At 43.0% G+C, this 20,696-nt stretch overlaps 1 protein-coding gene across 1 annotated transcript in view; it reads left to right on the forward strand.

Moving 5' to 3' along the window:
- The first annotated feature begins 1,195 nt into the window (after positions 1–1,195).
- Znf569 (zinc finger protein 569) overlaps positions 1,196–20,696 on the forward strand; it is a 40,865-nt gene continuing 21,364 nt past the window's right edge. Inside the window, exons 1-3 of the mRNA XM_048438743.3 lie at positions 1,196–1,300; positions 1,539–2,608; positions 3,982–4,155. The gene's annotated coding sequence lies outside the window, so the exon portion shown is untranslated. The remainder of the gene's footprint in view (positions 1,301–1,538; positions 2,609–3,981; positions 4,156–20,696) is intronic.

A 20,696-nucleotide genomic window follows, 5' to 3' on the forward strand; every position in this document is an offset into this window, starting at 1 on the left:
ATTGTGTTCACAGTATAATATTTGTGATGTTTAAATGTGCTGTGATGGGAACAGATCTGTGGGTAGTGCAACAGGACGAGTGTGGCAGATGCTGAAGGTTTAAAATGATGGATATACTTTTGTGTATGAAATTCTCCTCTGTAGTGTCTGGTTAGAAGCCAGAAAACAAAAGCAAGAATAAAATAAAATAAGGAGTAGGGCTGGGCATTGTGGTATACACCTTTAATATCAGTACCTGGGAAACAGAAGTAGGCTGATCTCTGTGAGCTTGAAGCCAGTCTGATCCACAAAGTCAGCAACGGCAAATTCAAGAAGCTTCTATTAGGCAAGGAAAAAGAAGTAAACTACTGCTTAGAATTCTATGCTCTATGTGAAGTAAAATAATGTTGCTTAAATACGGTGATAAAGGAAATATGTACACTATAATACCTAAAGCAAGGCCTGGAGAGATGACTTTGTAGTTAAGAGTACTTGCTGCTCTTGAAGAGGGCCTGTCTTCAATTCCCAGCAATCACCTGGAGTGACTTACAACCACTTGTCACTCCAGTGCCAGGGAATCCCATGCCCTCTTTTGGTCCCTCCATGAACTGCATGCACCTGGTGTAGAGGTACCTGGGAGCAAAATACTTACACAGAAAATAGAAATAAATAATCCTGGCCTAACAGTGCTGGCACAGGCCTTTAATCCCTGCACTCGGGAACTGGAGGTAGGAGGATCTCTGGGAGTTTGAGGCTGTCCTGGTCTACAGAGCAAATTCCAGGAGAGCTAGGGTTACAAAGAGGAACCCTGTCTCAAAAACCCAGAAGGGGTAGGGCTTAAAACAAAACAAAACAGAACAGAACAAAAACTTGTGCATCAAAGGGTATTATCAATAAGTGAAATGTGGTGGAATATTATTTTAACTGGGCCGAGATGTGTCACATTTGTTTATGTTTTGGAATATTATGTTAACTATGAGAAAGTGTTTTACTTTTATTTCTGCTGCATTGAACAATATCAGGTTGTGTTACATTTGTTTATACTGCATTTGGTAAATTTTGAAAACATGTTGCTGTTTCTACCTTGCCTTCGTAAGGCACCTGATTATTGGTCTAATAAAAAGCTGAATGGCCAATAGCTCGGCAGAAAAGGGATAGGTGGGGCTGGTGGGCAGAAAGATTAAGTAGGCGGAGAAATATAGGCTCGAGAAAAGAGGACAGAATGAGGAAGAAAGAGAGGGACTGGCTCGGGGTCAGAAGTCAGGCAGCCATCAGCCAGACCTGGAGACAGTAGGAAAGTAAGATACAGAAAGAATAAAAGGTAAAAAGCCACGAGGCAAAAGGTAGACAAACAGAAACTAGTTAAGTTAAAAGAGATAGCCAGAAACGAGCCTAAGGTAGGCCAAGCATTTATAATGAATAATAAGTCTCCGTGTCATAATTGGGAGCAGGTTGGAAGACTAAAAGTAAAAGCCTGCTACAATGAAAAGACAACTTACTCCTACAGCATGGGTGAGTGTTGGAGAAGCATGTATCTTATAAGTTTTTTTTTTTCCAAGGTGCTTGTTTTGTGGTACTGGAGATGGATCCCTGGGTCTTCTGTACACAAGAGAAAGTCTCTACCACCTGAACCCCCCCGTTAAGGGTTTAAATAAATATATGAAACATATGAAAAACTCCAGCCCATAAGACAATTACAACCAACTTAAAGAGAGCGGTGAATTTGAATGGACGTTTCTCCAAAGAAGATGTGCAATGTTCAGCAAGCAGCTGGAAAGTTGCCGGATCTGATTTGTAAGTAGATTACTAGAGAATAAAAGGTGTGGAGAGCAAGGGGAAAGATGGCGAGAGGATGGTCAAGTTGTTAGGAGGGTCAAGTTGCAAATGCAGTCTTGAAAGGCACCGAACCTCAGTCCCTGCTCACAAGCCCCACCCAGCTCATAAGTCTCCTTTTTCCCCTTTCCGTTTAACTCTGAAAATCTTTCCCGCGACGCTTCTTCCCAAGGGGTCCGCCTCTTTCTTGCTCCGCAGGGAGCCTAGCATTGACCTTGGCAAGTCAAAAGGCACCACAGCGACCTGTTATGGAAGAGCCACAAGTTTCTCTTGCCAGAGATAAGGAGAATGACTCCCTTTCTAGCAAGCAAGAACTTTCTTCAAACCGCTGACGGAATGGGGGCTTTTGTCTAAATGCCAGATCTTGAGAGAAAGACTTTCTTGGGCGACCGGACACGTCGGGACTAAATAAACTCAACCGTGCTTCCTGTTTAGACCAGACTTCTTAGCCCTGAGATTCTCAGCAGGAGCAGGGACTGCTTTTCCTTTGGGTGAGCGACAAGTCTCGGGCCGCGAAGGCTTCTGGGAAATGTAGTCCGGATCAAGAAAGCGGCGGACCCGTTCGGATTCTTCTCAGTTGCAAGCAGCAGACCCGGGCTGTGAAAACCAGGCGGGAGAGAAGCCGCTGCTCCAAAGACGCTGGGCCGTCTTGGCCGGTGCAGGCCTAAGCCGATCTCCCTGCTGGAGCGGGGCGCCCTCACCTGGGCACTCTCCGGGTTCGCTCACCGGAGGCCAGACCCACCCGGCGAGCCGCGGGGCCCTCTGGGAAGTGCTACCCAGCTTCTAACGGACCCAGGTTTGTGGCGCTTCTCCCCCGCCAGCCTTCTCCGCGCCGGCTCATGGTCCCCCCCGGGCTGTGAGCATTGGGCGGCAGTGGGGTGTGGGATCGCAGCCGGTGACCCGGTTCGGCGGTGATTCCCGGGAAGCCGCGAGCCCGGAGGCCCGCACTCTTTGTGCTGGGTGGGAGCGGGGCCCTGTGGAGCCGGGTGTGGATGGAGGAGGCGATGCCGGCCGTTTGCAGCGGCCATGACCTGGGCGTGATGTGGCTGCAATTTGCTCGTTATCCTTTATGTGCTTTTACGAACGTGGGTGCACATGTGCATGACTGAGATAACGAATGAAAGAGAAACTCTTTGGGTTCAAGTTAGGTAGGTAGGATTGTGTGTGTAAATGTGTGGAGACCGTGTTTGAACGAGTGTTGCATTTAGTCGTTTATAATAATGGAAAATGCGTTTCTATACGAAATAGTAGTAGCCCCAACGCTTGAGTATTTAACGATTTATTTTCGTGTATTGACAAGCTGTCTGTGTCATTCGCCTTGCTGCCCCCACTCCATTCCCCAAATATCAAGATACAGAAAAGCCCAAAGAACAAAAATTATTCAGTTCTACTAGTCACATAGGTCCTGTTAAATTGACTTTTTTACACTCTGTGAATATAAACACTTGCATTATGTGCTCATATAACGAGCATAGTGGCTTAAACGAGCAAGCGTATATATACAGTTATGTAGCCCACGTTTCATTTTATAATATGTTGTTAACCTAACGACATCAACAATTTCAAATGGCTACCGTTTCCATTTTCCTTGGTATACATATATACATTTGTCTCCCGAATAATTTGTGTCTTCTCAACCTCTTGAAGTAATAAACCAAGTTCATGAAGAACTGTTTGGCAATGCTCTAATATACCTTCTTCCTCCCTCCCGTGCTCTGGTAGGCTTTTCAAAGTGGAAGTGATATGGTAATAATCCTCATTAAAACCTCCCTCAATCTAAACTTTTCTTCCCAATGCAAGGTCCTAACATCCTACAATATTACTAAAATAATAGATGCATCTCTATCATTTCAGTAATATTGGAGTAGAGATACACCTTGGATAGCAGTAAATGCCATAAGTGATGGTAATCTTTATTAACTTTGTAGTTATAAAATACAATTTAGGCTGGGCAGTGATGGTGCACACTTTTAATCCCAGCACTCAGGCAGATCTCTGTGAGTTCGAGGCCAGCCTGGTCTACAAAAGCTAGTTCCAGGACAGGCACCAAAGCTACACAGAGAAACCCTGTCTCGAAAAACAAACAAAAATTAAATTGAGTTTGCAGTACTTGTTACCAAAATCAAGCATTTTGTGATTTGTTCTTCTAAAGTAGTGTTCTATTTTCAGCTTTCATTTCCAGAGTTCTTCCTCTGCTGAAAATCCTTTAGAAACTGAAAATTGATTGAATGTTGGACACCTATCAGTCACAGTTTTTGGTGCTTGGGATCTAGTAGTGAAGAGAAGAACCAGCCCCTCAGCTACCATGATACTCACATCACTGTGGACCAGATAATAAACAAAGTAAGTGAACCAAATATATCAAATGCTGAAAAACACTAAGAAAAAAGTCAAAATAGGAGGATCTTTAGAATCAGGTATTTAGTTTTTGATGACGTGGCCAGGGAGGGGATGTTGGAAAGGAGCGGTGAGGAGAGGATGGGAGGAAAGGGGGTGGGGACCCATATAGCCGAGGAAGGATTGCTGCATACAGGGCAATTGCAGCTTACAAGTTTTGAGGTTTTCCTGCCTGCTTGGATGAAATGCTGGTGCTGGCTGAAACAGCAAACAAGGAGGAAGACGAGTTCCAGATGTGAGAAGAAAGCTCGGTGGAGGGAGGAGCGCAGAGGAAATTGGGCTTGGCGCTCCATTGTAATGATTTTGGCTTTTACACTGAGTATTTTGAACATGGGAATAAATTTATCTGCTTAATGGCAGCTTTGGCTGCCCTGGTGGCTGGACAGCTGGAAAAGGAATGCAGAAAGGGTGGGGACAGGGTGAGGGAAGGAGCAGAAAGACCAGTTAGGAAACTTAAATGGTCCGAGGGAAAGACATTGGAGGTTGAGAGCAGCAGTAGTGAGAATGAGTGTTGCCTCTCACTCCAGTGCTCAAGCAGAATTGATGCAGAATGTAAGTATAGCAAGGTAGCACAATGTTTATTTGGTTAAGAATTTGATTTTTTAAGAATAGGCTACCCTTGAACTCATAAAGACCCACTTGCCTTTGACTCCTAAGCATTGTTATTAAAGGTGTATACCACTATACCAAGCAAAAGTGTATCCCATTTTAACCTCACTTTTGCAAAACTTTTTCAAAGTCACAACAGCCATTTTATATTTGGCAAAGACTTTCTCAAACAATAAATATATATTTAAAGTAAAAAGAAAAGAATTTGATTTTGTTGTTGTTGTTTTGTTTTGTTTTTTGGAGACAAGGTTTCTCTGTGTAGCCTTAACTGTCCTGGAACTCAATCTGTAGGCCAGCTGGCCTCCAGCTCAGAGATCCACCTGCCTCTGAGTGCTGGGATTAAAGGTGTGCACTACCACGGCCTGGCTAAGAATTCAGTTCTTGAGAATGGAGGCGAGTCTTATTCAAGGAGCTAATGAGATTCTAGTTTGGGATATAGTGTGTAAAGTGTGATATATCACGTTGGCAGCTGCATATACAAGTGTGACGTTCAAGAGACCTAGAATGGGGGAATTATCAGCGTATAAATCTTTCTGAAAATCCAAAGGATAAATGAGATCACTTAGAGTGGATGGAAAAAGACAGAGGTGAAAGACTGATTTGGGCGTTACTCTAATGACTGACATTTGAGGGTTAGTGGAGAATTAGCAACAATGTCTGACAGAGACTAGCTAGAAAAGTCAGAGGAAAAGAGGTGGATGTATTAGAAATGAGTCTATCTTAATAAAAACTGTCACACACTACAGATGACAAAGGTACTGAAGACAAGAAAGAGTCATTGAATTTAGCAACATAAAATTCATTGGTGAAAAAAATTCAGTGGATTATGAAACCAAGGAGAACTAGAGAAGAAAAACTGGAGAAATCAAATCCTGGTAGTTCTTAAGAAATCTACGTCCCCACATCCCCCAAAAATCAAAATATGCTGGATGAAAGAACTATTAAAAACCGAGGGAGGAATGTGTATGTGCTTAATGAGACAGAGCTGATAGGATCAGATGGCAGAGTACGCCTTAGTGTGAAGCATGCTCACACTAGTAGGAGGAGAGAAGGAACTGGACAGGAGACAGGCCAGCAAGCAGATGGTTGACAAGAGCCTGCAAGCTTTATCTCCACACTCCTTCAACTTTATAGTCAGCTGAAGAAGACCCGGCCTGACCCAGCTGAGAGACTGGAAAGAGGTGTTAGGGGTTTGAAGAGAAAGCAAAGCAAAGCAAAACAAACCCAGATCAGCACTGAAGCCAGCAGGAGTGATGTGAAAGAGAACAAGGAGGCCTTGCGTTAAAGTGAGTTTATTGTATTTTCTGAGTGTGAACTTTTAAAAAAGCTTTATTTTTATTTTATGTGTGTGGGTGTTTTATCTGCATGTATGCCTGTGTATCACGTTTGTGCAGTGTCCTTGGGTCCTCCGGACCTTGAGAGCTGTGTATGTGCTGGGAATCCAACCTGCAAGAGCAACAAGTGCCCTCCCTCTGAGCCATAACACCACCACCACCACCACCCCCAGCCCCGATTGACAGTTTTGAACTGAGCAGATGAAATGCGAGACTAGGAAGGCACTGAAAGACATTGAGAGATTGGTGGAGCCACGGAGGGGTTGGGATGGGCAACAGGAAGGAGATTTTTCAGTTTTGGTTGTCAGACATCTCATAAACAGAACAGAAGGAGCTGGACGTGATGGAGGCAGGGAGATGACCCGTTTTAGGTTAACCTGGGCTACATGGCAAGACTCAACAAAACAAGTAATGATTGGCCTGTCATTGTCACTATTATTTCTTCTGCCTTTACAAACTGAAATATTTTCCTAAAGAAAGAAAGCTCCCTCATCAATTATTTAGAGACAGTTTGTACAAGAGAAAGGGAATAAATGGACTATACCCTCCTCCTTTATAGGATTTAGGGACATTGAATTGTTTCCAAAGTGTGTCTGTTTGTCTGTCTGTCTTTCTCTCTTTCAAGACAGGGTTTTACTGTGTAACAGGTTACCCTGGAACTTGCTCTGTAGTCCAGGCTGGCCTCAAACTCGCAGAGATTCTTCTGCCTCTGCTTCCTGAGTGCTAGGATTAAAGGTGTGCCACAATCACCAGGCTTCCCCACCCCAAATTTATTTTTGGTTGCCTACTTGCCTTTGTGCTCCCAGGTGTATGCAAGTGCCTTTAGGGGCCATAGTCCAATTCCTTGGAACTAGTTATTTACAGGTGGTTGTAGTTACCTAGTCTGGGTGCTGGGAACTGACCCTGGGTCCTTTGCAAGGGCAGCCTGTGTGCTTAACCACTGAGCCATTTTCTGGCTAGCCTCTGGCATCTCTTCCTAAGCTTTTGTTTGTATTACCATTATATGCTCATTGATTTCAACATACTAGTGTTTCAAGTTTTTGCAATTACTTTCTATCTGAAATTCAAATTCCTTATCTTCAGCAACCCCTCAAAATGGCTTCTGAGTCCCCGATAGATTTTTATAATTTCCTGTATTTGTGTTATCGCCAGCTATTTACTTTGAACATTTCTTGCTCTAGGCATGAAGTCAGTATTTTATGCATGGTGTCCCAATTTCTCTTAATGAGAAATAGCATTTAAGACTGTAATTAGGGCTGGAATGATGGCTCAGGGAGAAATAGCATTTAAAACCATAATTAGGGCTGGAGAGGTTACTCAGTGGTCTATTCTTGCAGAGGACCTGAATTTGATTCCCAGCACCCACATCAGGCAGCTCACCACTGTTTGTAGCTGTAGCTACAAGGGATCCTACACTCTGTGACCTCCTTCAGTGTGCATGCACAGCCTAAGTAATAATTAAAAAGAAAATAACTTTTAATCATATTTTTAAAAAACCATTGTTTTTATGATTTAGACAAAACACTGTGGTTTCCAGAGGGGCACAGTGGCAGAAATGCTGCAGGTCCCCGAGTGGTGGCAGTGGGCAGCCGGCCACGAAGGCAGCTGGTCTCAGACAGGGAGCTGCATGGCGGGTGAGAGACAAGAGACCTCTTAGACATGCCATACAGAGAAAGTGGGAATTTATTTAGTGGGTTATGGGGAGAAGGGAGAAGAGCAGAGAGTGAAGCAGAGAGGGGGGAAGGGAGAGAGGTTGGTGGCGGGGAGGAAGTGGGCACGGCTTGTCTCTTAAAGGGACAGGACAGACCATTACATTTATTATAATGCTTATTACTATTGGTATGGTCATTATTTCTAAGTGTGTGTGTGTGTGTGTGTGTGTGTGTGTGTGTGTGTGTATGTGTGTGTGTGTGTCTGTGTGTGTGTCTGTGTACAACACTAGGATTTAAAAAAAAGTTTAAGATATCTATATGTATATTTACCCACTTACCACCTAAAGTATATAATTTATTTTTAAAATACAAGCTAGGTGTGGTATTGCAGTCCTTTGATTCCAGCACTAGGGAGGCAGAAGCAGGTGTATTTTTGTGAGTTCCAGTCTAGCCTGGTCTGCATAGTAAGTTTCAGGCCATGTTTTTTGAGATAGGGTTTCCCTGTGAATTTCTCTGGCTGACCTGAAACTCACTATGTAGTCCAGGCTGGCTTAGAACTCAGAGATTCTCCTCCCTCTGCCTCCTGGGTGCTGGGATTAAAGGCATATGCCACCACTGCCTAGCCTAAATTTTTTTTAAATAAAATATATACAAAGGTTGTGTTTCACTATAATACAATTTTAAGCCATTTTTTGTTCCTGCTAGAAGAAACATACATGCCATGTGCAAGTGTTACAGCTCTGGAGGGAAAGATACTTTGACTGTCAGAAGTCGGGCAGTACCTCCAGATGTGAAGGGAAGGGATCCTGGTTACCTGCAGCAGGGAGGAGGAAGGCATCCTGACTGTCAGAAGTCGGGCAGTACCTCCTGCTGGGAAGGGAAGGGATCCTGGTTACCTGCAGCAGGGAGGAGGAAGGTATCTTGACTTCCTGACAAGCTGTGTTCTGGAGAGGGATGGTCTCTCTGCAGCATCTCTGTGGCAATCCCGCTCACTCTCTACCAGAGTCTGGAGCAGTTGAGCTCTGCTCCACTCTCCTAAAGGGGTTTCCCAGCAGAGGTGTCCATTGCTTCTCTGTTCCACTCTACAAAGAAAGTTTCCTAGCAGAGATTCTGCTCTACTCTGGTTAAAGAAGGTCTTTACTCAAAACTCTTTCAAGAGATTTATTTGGGAAAAAGGAATTCAGGAGAGCGACTGACTCTACCAGGGTAGAGAAGGGCAGCTGCCAACTGATTATAGGGCTTCTTAGGAGTGGAGATTTTTTTTCAAGGGAGAAGATTTCAGGGTGGGAATTGGTCAGATTTTAATCTCCTGGATCTTGGACAAGCTCAGGCGGGCTAGATTTTGTGTTCGGAGATTGGTTGATTTCATCCTCGGTTGGTCAGGGCAAACTTGGCTCTGGTTATAGCACCAAAGTATGTTTTTTTTTCACTAGCCCTTTTGAGCCATTTGGCTCAGGAGTAGGGTGAGTTTCCTTCACTGGCTCTGGTTTCCGGACTGAAGTTTGTTTCTTTGACTCTGGTTTCAGGATTGGGTGTGTTTCTTTGGTTCTGGTTTCAGGGTTAGGGTCTGTTTCTTTCTCTGGCTTTAATTTCAGGAACAGGGTATGTTTCTTTCATTGGTTCTGGTTTTATGTTGTGGTCCCAGACACAACATGAGGAATGGGAATAAAGACACAACTCACATGACTTTATCGGGAGGGAGTTTTCAGGGATCCCTCATGGAATCCTGAGTTCACATCCTGAAAATTTACCCACATTTATTCTCCAAACAGCTTTTATACCAAAATATAAACTGAGGGGAAAATTCATTAGCATTTTGTTTCCTAGGTAACCAGGAGAATGACTGTGGTCACGTCCACACCTTTCTCTGCCCATTTTGTCACATCTTCCTATCTATGCCTGCTCTGTCACATAGACTAAATTAACACCTCTTTCCCAGGCAACCTCCAAATTACAAGGAGAGAGCAGCCTGACATTGCCAGATCCTGACCCTTTGTTTAGGATGGCGTGACAGGTGCAAACTGTGGCCTGAAAGTCTGGCCGCCATACAATGTAAAAATATGGGCCTGTATACTATGACCCTACAATCCACTCTGTCTTATTAATTTTAATAAAAACTGTGCTTCTGTAACAGGACAGTGATCACATCTGCCTTAGGCAAAGACTCCTTCACTTACCAAGACTAACCCATCAAGGGAAACAGGCATTCCATTCATGCGAGCTCCTGTCTTAGGCACCTGGGGAGATGCTTCAAAACCTTGACTGCCGACCTCTGTGAACAAAGGAGATTAGGGAGAGAGATACCTGTGGGCTCTGTGTCTCAGAGCCATACTTTCTAGTCAGGAGAGATCATAATGTTTTATGAACAATCATGCTCCTAAAGGCTGTAGTCTCCTAATTAAAGGAGAGGGGAATGGTCTGAGTTGAAAATGTTTCTTCAGCTGCTCTAGAGCACCTCTTAAATTTCTTTACATTGTATCAAAATCTAAAATCTTAACATATTCATTAAACCCAAACATTTACAGGGCATGTCAAACTTTTCTCAACATCTTGTAAGCAATTACAAACATTATCAGGTCAATACCGTAATTCTAGAATGGGAATTAACAATAAATCCACAATTTAACATATCACAATCTTCTTAAATCCATATTAATCAAAAGACAAGAAAAGCTTTTCTGATGGGTGAGAACAATGACATTGCTGCTATCAGATACCAGTTCCAGTCTCTGAGCAGCAGTTAAATCCTCAGGCTGCCCCCCTCTTGAGTGAAGTGCGCCTTCAGTCATTAAGGAATTATTTTGAGTCTTTCTTTCCCTGAGGGGAGAGCTTAGGTCTTAGTTCTTAGGTCCAATATTTTAATCAAAACGAGTTTTGTGTCCCAAAGACTAAGCAGTCAAATATTCAGTCTACATTTCAACTCCAAAACAAACAGGATTCAGGCTGAAGAAAATTGCAGTCATCACTGTCAGTCATCTCAGTAGGGCCTGAATGTCTGGAAGCAGCTCAGCATCCTTCCCCCAGTGCAGCATGGCTCCCTGCAGTGCAGAGTGGAAGCAGCAGGTCCCGCAGACCAGGCACTCCTCTCTGTGGGGGTGGGGAAGGCTGGACCATGGATTCCTCTCCAACTCCTCTGTGGGGGCATAATCAGCTATGATGTCATCGGGTCTGCCACTCCTTTACTGTATATGCAGTCATCTCATCCAGCTTTATTTCTTTCTGTGAAAAAGCACAAACACACCCTCGACCCCCAAATTAATACAGGGTCAGATCTTTTTATAATTCATTGCAAGGTGTCACCATGCCAGCTCTGTCTGCAGCGTTTATCCTTTTCAGTTGTTTTCAAGGAGCCGCGGGCGCGCCCCACAGTGCCTCCTCATTACTAACCATACATGCAGTCCTTCCATTGGCTCCACAGTGCCTCCTCATTACTAACCATACATGCAGTCCTTCCATTGGCTCCACAGTGCCTCCTCATTACTAACCATACATGCAGTCCTTCCATTGGCTCCACAGTGCCTCCTCATTACTAACCATACATGCAGTCCTTCCATTGGCTCCACAGTGCCTCCTCATTACTAACCATACATGCAGTCCTTCCATTGGCTCCACAGTGCCTCCTCATTACTAACCATACATGCAGTCCTTCCATTGGCTCCACAGTGCCTCCTCATTACTAACCATACATGCAGTCCTTCCATTGGCTCCACAGTGCCTCCTCATTACTAACCATACATGCAGTCCTTCCATTGGCTCCACAGTGCCTCCTCATTACTAACCATACATGCAGTCCTTCCATTGGCTCCACAGTGCCTCCTCATTACTAACCATACATGCAGTCCTTCCATTGGCTCCACAGTGCCTCCTCATTACTAACCATACATGCAGTCCTTCCATTGGCTCCACAGTGCCTCCTCATTACTAACCATACATGCAGTCCTTCCATTGGCTCCACAGTGCCTCCTCATTACTAACCATACATGCAGTCCTTCCATTGGCTCCACAGTGCCTCCTCATTACTAACCATACATGCAGTCCTTCCATTGGCTCCACAGTGCCTCCTCATTACTAACCATACATGCAGTCCTTCCATTGGCTCCACAGTGCCTCCTCATTACTAACCATACATGCAGTCCTTCCATTGGCTCCACAGTGCCTCCTCATTACTAACCATACATGCAGTCCTTCCATTGGCTCCACAGTGCCTCTTCATTATTAACCATACATGCAGTCCTTCCATTGGCTCCACAGTGCCTCCTCATTACTAACCATACATGCAGTCCTTCCATTGGCTCCACAGTGCCTCCTCATTACTAACCATACATGCAGTCCTTCCATTGGCTCCACAGTGCCTCCTCATTACTAACCATACATGCAGTCCTTCCATTGGCTCCACAGTGCCTCTTCATTACTAACCATACATGCAGTCCTTCCATTGGCTCCACAGTGCCTCCTCATTACTAACCATACATGCAGTCCTTCCATTGGCTCCACAGTGCCTCCTCATTATTAACCATACATGCAGTCCTTCCATTGGCTCCACAGTGCCTCCTCATTACTAACCATACATGCAGTCCTTCCATTGGCTCCACAGTGCCTCTTCATTACTAACCATACATGCAGTCCTTCCATTGGCTCCACAGTGCCTCCTCATTACTAACCATACATGCAGTCCTTCCATTGGCTCCACAGTGCCTCCTCATTACTAACCATACATGCAGTCCTTCCATTGGCTCCACAGTGCCTCTTCATTACTAACCATACATGCAGTCCTTCCATTGGCTCCACAGTGCCTCTTCATTACTAACCATACATGCAGTCCTTCCATTGGCCCCACAGTGCCTCTTCATTACTAACCATACATGCAGTCCTTCCATTGGCTCCACAGTGCCTCTTCATTACTAACCATACATGCAGTCCTTCCATTGGCCCCACAGTGCCTCTTCATTACTAACCATACATGCAGGCCTTCCATTGGCAGAGCCATTTGAAAATTTAGCATAACATCCTTTAAGGGATCTTTAGCTATACTATTAGCAAAGTATAGTAGTGCAAATAGCAGCAGCGGTCAGCTGGGAAAAGATTATTACTCTGGCTTTTTAATTGAACAAATGCAATTGTCCAAGAATCACTATTTAAAAAATATCAGTTATCTATTGCTTAGTATAAGAAACATTGACCATAGTAAGTTCTCTGCTAAAATATCTCCTAGGTTCATCCTGCTCCTCTGTATTCAACGAGCTACTGCTTCAAATTAAGAGTTTAATATCTTAACTGGCAAAACCAGGAAGATGCAGCCATAAAAACATTCTGTTTTTCCATAAAACTGACGTAGAATAAGTTTTGTACTTAACATACACACTTGCCATAGCTGAATTATGATTAATTTAACTCTACCAGCTTGAGTACCTGTCTATAGTTTTTTTGTAAGCTGTCTATTGGAAATTGGGTCATTGCTCCCTTTAAGAATTTTACTTTGTAGTTCAAGATCTCCCATAAGAATATTATAATTAAGACATTAGCCATTGTATGTCTAATTAAGTTTGTAAACTGTCTTCCTTTTAAGTTGCAAGACTGCCTAACTGATAGGAAAGCATATTCAACTAATGATGCTGGCATAACTTGATATTAACATATAGAAGAATGAAAATAGATCCATATTTATCACTTGGCACAAAACTGAAATCCTAATGAATCAAAGGCCTCAACCTAAAACTAACCACACTGAACCTCATAGAAGAAAAGTTAAAAGTACACTTGAATACATTGGCACATCAAATACGGCCCCAGTGGCACAGACATTGAGAGAAACAATAAATAAATGAGATCTGAAACTGAGAAGCTTCTGCAAAGCAAAGGACATGGTCATCAAGACATAATATCAGCCTATAGAATGGAAAAAGATCTTTACTTATCCATTCCAAAATATACAAAGAATTCAAGAAATTGGTCATCAAAAGCACAAATAATCCAATAAAAGTATATGGTACAGAGCTAAACCAAAAACTCAACAGATGCTCAATATCCTTAACCATTAGAGAAATGCAAATCTAAACAACTCTGAGATTCCATCTTATCCTTGTAAAAATGACCAAGATCAGAAAACACTGCTGATAACTTGTGCTAGAGAGGTTATAGGGTAAAGAAAAACTCCTCCGTATCTGGTGGGAGTGCAAATTGGCATAGTTACATTGGATAGTAGCAGGGCAATTACTCAGAAAATTAGGCAGCAATCTACCTTAAGACTCAGCAGTACCACTTTTGGGCCTATACACAAAAGATGCCCAACCATACCATAAGGACATGTGCTCAACGAGATTCACAGCAGAAATTATTTTGTCATAGCCAGAACCTGAAAACAACTCAAAAGCTCCTCTTTTACACAAATGATAAATGAGAGCCATCATTCTTTACAATAGCCACAAATACCACAACATATCTTGGAGCAACTCTACCAAAACAAGTGGTATGATACGAACTTTAAATCTTCGAAGAAAGAAACTAAAGACATCAGAAAATGGAAAGATCGCCCATTCTCTTGTGAAGGTAGAACCAACATAGCAACAAATGGCAATTTTATCAAAAGCCATCTACAGATTCAATGCAAATGCCAATTAAAATTACAGCAAAATTATTCATAGACCTCGAAAGAACAATCCTCAACTTCATATGGAGAAACAAAACTCAGGATAGCCTAAATAATCCTGAAATCCTGTACCTTCAAGGAACTTTTGAATGCCTGACAATCTCTGACTTTAAACTTCATACAGAGTCACAGTACTGAAAACAACTTGATATTGGCATAAAAACAGATATGAGGACCAAAGGAACTGATGTCAATCCACCTTGGATATCAGTCCACATGCCTACAAACTACAGATTTTTGACAAAGGAGAAAAATTGTGAAATGGAAAAAAGCATATTTAACCTGATTTTTTTTTAAACGTACATTTAACTGTTCTGAAACTGCAGTACGCGGAGGCTACCTTTTTCAAACCTGCCTGTCAGCTTGTAGCTGAAGAGGGGCCACTGTTGGGGAGCAGGTCATGCGCCCTCCCTCTGCCGGCCTTTCTGCGATACTAGGGACCAGGCAGTGACCGTTCCTCATTCCCCGTTCTGCCTAGGCACAGGCCATGCTTTCTAAGTTTATAAGTCCCATCAGAGGCCAGTGGCTTACACATTTACAGGCTCTCTGGTGTCTGCCATCGTGGCTGCTCTAAGGTTGTAGCATGCCATCACAAGCTCTGGCAGGTGTAGCCATGCCTGTTTTTAACTATCTTTTTTATTTTAACTTGTAATCATAAAATTAGGAAAATTCCCGAATCCTCTCCTCTGTTCTATTGACCAACTCTGAGTGCTGACTGTGGGAGGTAAAGTTAGCTCTCTCAGCTGTCTCCTGCTTGTCTTTCACCCACAGGTGGGTTAGATTCAGCTGGCTACAGTGTGGTGGGTCAAAACTCAGCTACAGCGCATGTGCATGGAACTGCAGTGGTAACATAGGTGATTGTAAAAGGAACGAGCAGGCTGCTTTCCACCCGGCTCACAGCTAGCTTTACCTGAAATAATTACACAAGAACTGTATTCATTTAAACCTTGCCTCGCCCATTAGTTATAACCTCTTATTGGCTAGCTCTTACATATTGATTCAACCCATTTCTAATAATCTGTATCGCCACTTGACTGTGGCTTACTGGGATGAGTCTAACCATCATCCATCTCGGAGAGGAGAGCCATGGCGTCTGTCTCATTGCCTTCTTCCCAGCATTCTGTTCTGTCTACTCTGCCCACTTAATTTTCTGCCCTATTAAAAGGCCAAGGCAGTCTCTTTATTAACCAATGAAAGTAACACATAGACAGATGACCCTCCTACATCATTTCCCCTTTTTCTGTTTAAACAAAAAGGAAAGGCTTTTGCTTTAACATAGTAAAATTACATATAGCAAAAGTTATAAAGCAAGAATTACAGTCACAATATTTATATTTATTTTATCTTTTATCATAACTAAGGAAAACTATAACTATCCATTCTTCAACTCCATCAAAGACTCAAGAAAGGATATAATATTACCTAAGTAAACAATAAGTAAGCAACTTCCAAAACTCTAGCAATGACAGAGACATCTCGCTGCCTGGACAGTCACCCAAAGTTCTTTTGTACCATTGGTGCATCCATCTTCAGCCTACAGACCCATAGTATCCAGCAGACATTTTCCTGAAGCAGAAAATTTCAAAGACAGTTCAGTCACTTTCTGCTGTGTCCTGCAGAATGTGTCACAGACTCTTTCATGAATCAGGAACCCCGAAAGACCATCTCACCTTTAGGCAAGTTTAGCAGTCCTCTCTCTGTGGGTTCTCTGTGTCCAGTTTATACAACAGTCCAGGCAAGAGCAGTTTCTTGCCCAAATGTCTAACCAACTCCATAAGGAACCTCTTTGATGCCTATCTTCCTCTTGAAGTAGCTGGTGCTGCCAGGAGCAGACGTGTCTCATTGTCATGAAAAACCCTAAGTTATTAAAACATTTAAAATGCCATATTCTGTAGTCTTTGAAAGATATGAAGAATGCCTATCTAACTGAAATATATCTCTCTATATATAGAAAATCTAACTAACATGACTACAAGCTTGACTATTATTGATGATTATCCATTAACAACCTATATTTCCTAATTATACATTACATTTTTAAATGCACTACACAATCACAATACCTTAAGATCAGAAATACATATACATGTAACAAAATTGACCTTAAAATCCATACCAATGCAAAATTATCCATATCTATATCATATCCCCCTTTAAATGTAAAAGAACATTTATAAACAATATTTGGGAATATGAACGTAGTTATTTCTCTCCAAACTTCTTCCTGCTGTATAGGGGCGCTGTTAATCAGGTCTTTCATGGTATAACTTGTCTACTAGTTTCATCTCAGTCGGCAGTTGAGTGAAGTAATTTTTTGTAGGTGTTCACAGCAATCTTTCAGGAGGGTGTGGTCTATCATACCATACTGGGATAGAAGCAATCCACAGGGTCTCATCCTCTGTGAAAACAAAAGAAGAACCTCTTTTCCAAAGCATCATATCCTTAGACCCAAATTCTGAAGTCATAATACCCTTATGATATCCATTCTGGTTTAGCTTGGCAGCCCATACAATGAAATGTCTCTCTGTACTTAGCTCCTTCACAGTCAAAAATTTTAAAGAAAACACAGTGTACATAATCCAGATTCTCTGTGAATTTTCCATTTTTACGTGGCTTATTTTTCTTTATTTCTTTTAATCTATAACTATCTGTATTCTGTCTCTTTAAAGACTTTACCCTTTATTCTCTTCTTTTTCTTTCTTTTCTTTTTTTAAAAATTTATTTATTAAAAATTTCCACCTCCTCCCCGCCTCCCTTTTCCCTCCCCCTCCCCACTTCCCCCTCCCTCTCTAGTCGTAAGAGCGGTCAGGGTTCCCTGCCCTGTGGGAAGTCCAAGGTCCTCCCCCCTCCATCCAGGTCTATAAAGGTGAGCATCCAAACAAACCAGGCTCCCACAAAGTCAGTCCATGCAGTAGAATAAAAACCCAGTGCCATTGTCCTTGGCTTCTCAGACAGCCTTAATTGCCAGCCACATTCAGAGTGTCCATTTTGATCACATGCTCCATCACTCCCAGTCCAGCTGGCTTTGGTGAGCTCCCATTAGATCAGTCCCACCATCTCAGTGGGTGGACGCACCCCTCGTGATCCTGACTTCCTTGCTCATGTTCTCCCTCCTTCTGCTCCTCATTTGGACCTTGGGAGCTAAGTCCAGTGCTCCAATGTGGGTCTCTGTCTCTATCTCCATCCATCACCAGATGAAGGTTCTATGGTGATATGCAAGATATTCATCAGTGTGGCTATGGAACAAGGCCAGTTCAGGAACTTTATTCTCTATATTCTTTTTCTTCTCTCCCCCAAGCCTACGTACAGTCATCCAACACTGTGACCCATTTAGAGGTCTTTTATGTCTGAATCTGTCCTATTGTGAATCTGTAATTTTTTACTGTCCAGGAACATTTTTTGCTTTGCGCTTTTAAATCGCTAAGTGCTTAAGAATCTAAGCTGTGACATTCCTAGGTCAAAAACAGGTACTGTGGACTTGCCCCGCCCATCCAACATGGCGGAGCTGCTTGTGACTCTGAATCAGTTGCGCCTCTGAGCTGCAGAAAGGCAGGCTGCTCTGGATGTTGGCTCCACCTCTCTTCAATTCAAAATGGTGAATGTATCATTTCTGCTAGCTCTGGGGCCACCAGGTAGGAGCCGCACTCAGCGGTTTAACTCTGAGACTGAGCGTGCAGCACAGAAACTCTTTTCATCCAAGTTACAGCCAAATTTGCCACGCAGAGCACTGCGCAGGCTGGAAACCTCTCTCTGTATGGCAGCAGAAATCCGCCATGCTCTCCCACCTGCCTAAGCCTGATCCCACAGTCTGCCCAGGCGGGGAGCGCTGAGCCATTGGCATGGTCTCAGAGTACTTTAAAATGGCTCAGCTTTTTTTCTGCCGCTATTGCTGAAACAGGAAATCTCTCTATGGCACGTCCTAGCAAACAGCAAAAAGCTGTGTTAAATTCTCTTTCCCTTATTTTTAAGCCCTCTCAGGTTTTTAAGTGGATTTAGTTACCACGTTGGGTGCCAATCTGTAGTGATAGGAACGGCGGGCTGCGTCCTGCCACCTGGCTCCCGGCTTACTTTACCCAAAATAATTACACAAGAACTGTATTCATTTAAACCTTGCCTCGCCCATTAGTTATAACCTCTTATTGGCTAGCTCTTACATATTGATTCAACCCATTTCTAATAATTTATATTGCCACTTGACTGTGGCTTACTGGGATGAGTCTAACCATCATCCATCTCGGAGAGGAGAGCCATGGCGTCTGTCTCATTGCCTTCTTCTCAGCATTCTGTTCTGTCTACTCCGCCCACCTAATTTTCTGCCCTATTAAAAGGCCAAGGCAGTCTCTTTATTAACCAATGAAAGTAACACATAGACAGATGACCCTCCTACATCATGTGATCACTGGGGGGGGGCTACATTTCCTTCATTCTTCCTATCCATTCAGCAGCTGCATCTCCACTACCATGACAATTACCGACTCTAAATACCTCTGCCTATGTTTCTGCTCCACTTTAACTTCCTTTCACTATCAACATATATAACTGGATGCACTTTCCTTATCCCATATATGTAACTTATTATTTACAAATTTTTACTCCTGATTATTATTTTCCTGCTTCTATGCTTTAAATTTTATATTTCTGAGCGCTCATTTCTCACCTTTCCACCTGTGGTGCAATTTTCTCTCGCAACTTCCTCATGTTCTCCATATGTCTGATCATTTCTCTGGTGTTTTTTAGGGTTCACTGGCCAGTCCCACATTGCAGGGTGCCACTATGTCATAGTCCAGGGCCAGCCCAGACCTAAATTAGTTCTCGGACCAGAAGGGAGTTGTGGAAATAAAGATACAACTTACATAACTTTATCGGGGGGAGTTTTCAGGGATCCCTCATGAAATCCTGAGTTCACATCCTAAAAATTTCCTGTATTTATTCTCCAAACAGCTTTTATACCAAAATATAAACTGAGGAGGAAATTCATTAGCATTTTGTTTCCTAGGTAACCAGGAGAATGACTGTGGTCACATCCACACCTTTCTATGCCCATTTTGTCACATCTTCCTTTTATGCCTGCTCTGTCACATAGACTGAGTTAACACCTCTTTCCCAGGCAAACTCCCAAATTACAAAGAGGGAGCAGAGCCACATTAGTGTATCCTGACCCTTTGTTTAGGATGGCATCAGTTTGTCTGGAAAGGCTAGGTGACCACTTCCTGTGTGGCCAGGTACGAACTGTGACCTGAAAGTCTGGCTGCCATACAATGTAGAAATATGGGCCTGTATAATATGGCCCTACAGTTTCAGGGCCAGGTTGTGCTTCCTTCATTAGCTCTGGTTTCAGGGTCAGGTGGGGTTTCTTTGGCCCTTTACCCTACACCTTTCTAATTGTGTTTGTTTTTCCTTTGGTCACTGTTTTCCTTTTCTAACTCCTTTATTTGGTATTCATAAGTATAAGTAATCTCTGGTTTTACTCTTTGATTTATATTTTTTTAAAAAAACGTAAGAGTATTGTCCCAAATTTTCAATATGTATTTTTTAACTCATCTTGGTTTACTTTGAAGCAGAGCCGCCTTGTCCTGTTCCCAGCACAGGAGCTGTTTAACTGAGTGGTCTATCTCTTCTTCCTGCATTTTATGGCACATTGGTCACTGACTTCATTCATCCCTGTGCTATAATTAGCTAACACAGTGATATAACTGTTGTTTGAAATAAGCGTTTTTCTCTAGATCAGCTAATGAAGGACCCAAGGAAGTTTTTCCCATCATATGGTTTTCCCTTGTCATTTTCCCATCACTACTATAAGCATTACAGCTTGGATGAAAAGGTTTCCTGGCAGTTGGAAGCCAAGGAATACCAGAAAGTCACACTGCACAACAAACCTCACACAAGAGGTTTGTTCGGAGGGGAAAAACAGGAGGGTGACTGCCTCTGCTTGAGTGAAAAGGAGCAGCAGACTGAACAGGATACAGGGCTTGTATGAGTTACGTGGGAAGGGGTGGTGGATCTTTTCAGGGTGGAGATTGGTGAGATTTCATATTCAGAGGTTGGGCTTTTTACTCTGTAGAGTAGGGGCAGAGTCTAGCAGTTACGGGGAGTTAAGAGTGTTCTCTAGGTGGAATCTGGCAGTTAGACGACCTTGGGCGAGGGGCCTGGCCACTTGTCTGGCTTAAAGGGGCTTACATTCCCCCTTTTTGTTTATTATTGATAAACAATCGGGCCATGGAAAAGGGGGTAATGTTATCATTAGAC

Source organism: Myodes glareolus, chromosome 1 (genome assembly GCF_982192425.1).
Source record: "Myodes glareolus chromosome 1, mMyoGla1.1, whole genome shotgun sequence".
Classification (NCBI taxonomy): Eukaryota; Metazoa; Chordata; class Mammalia; order Rodentia; family Cricetidae; genus Myodes; species Myodes glareolus.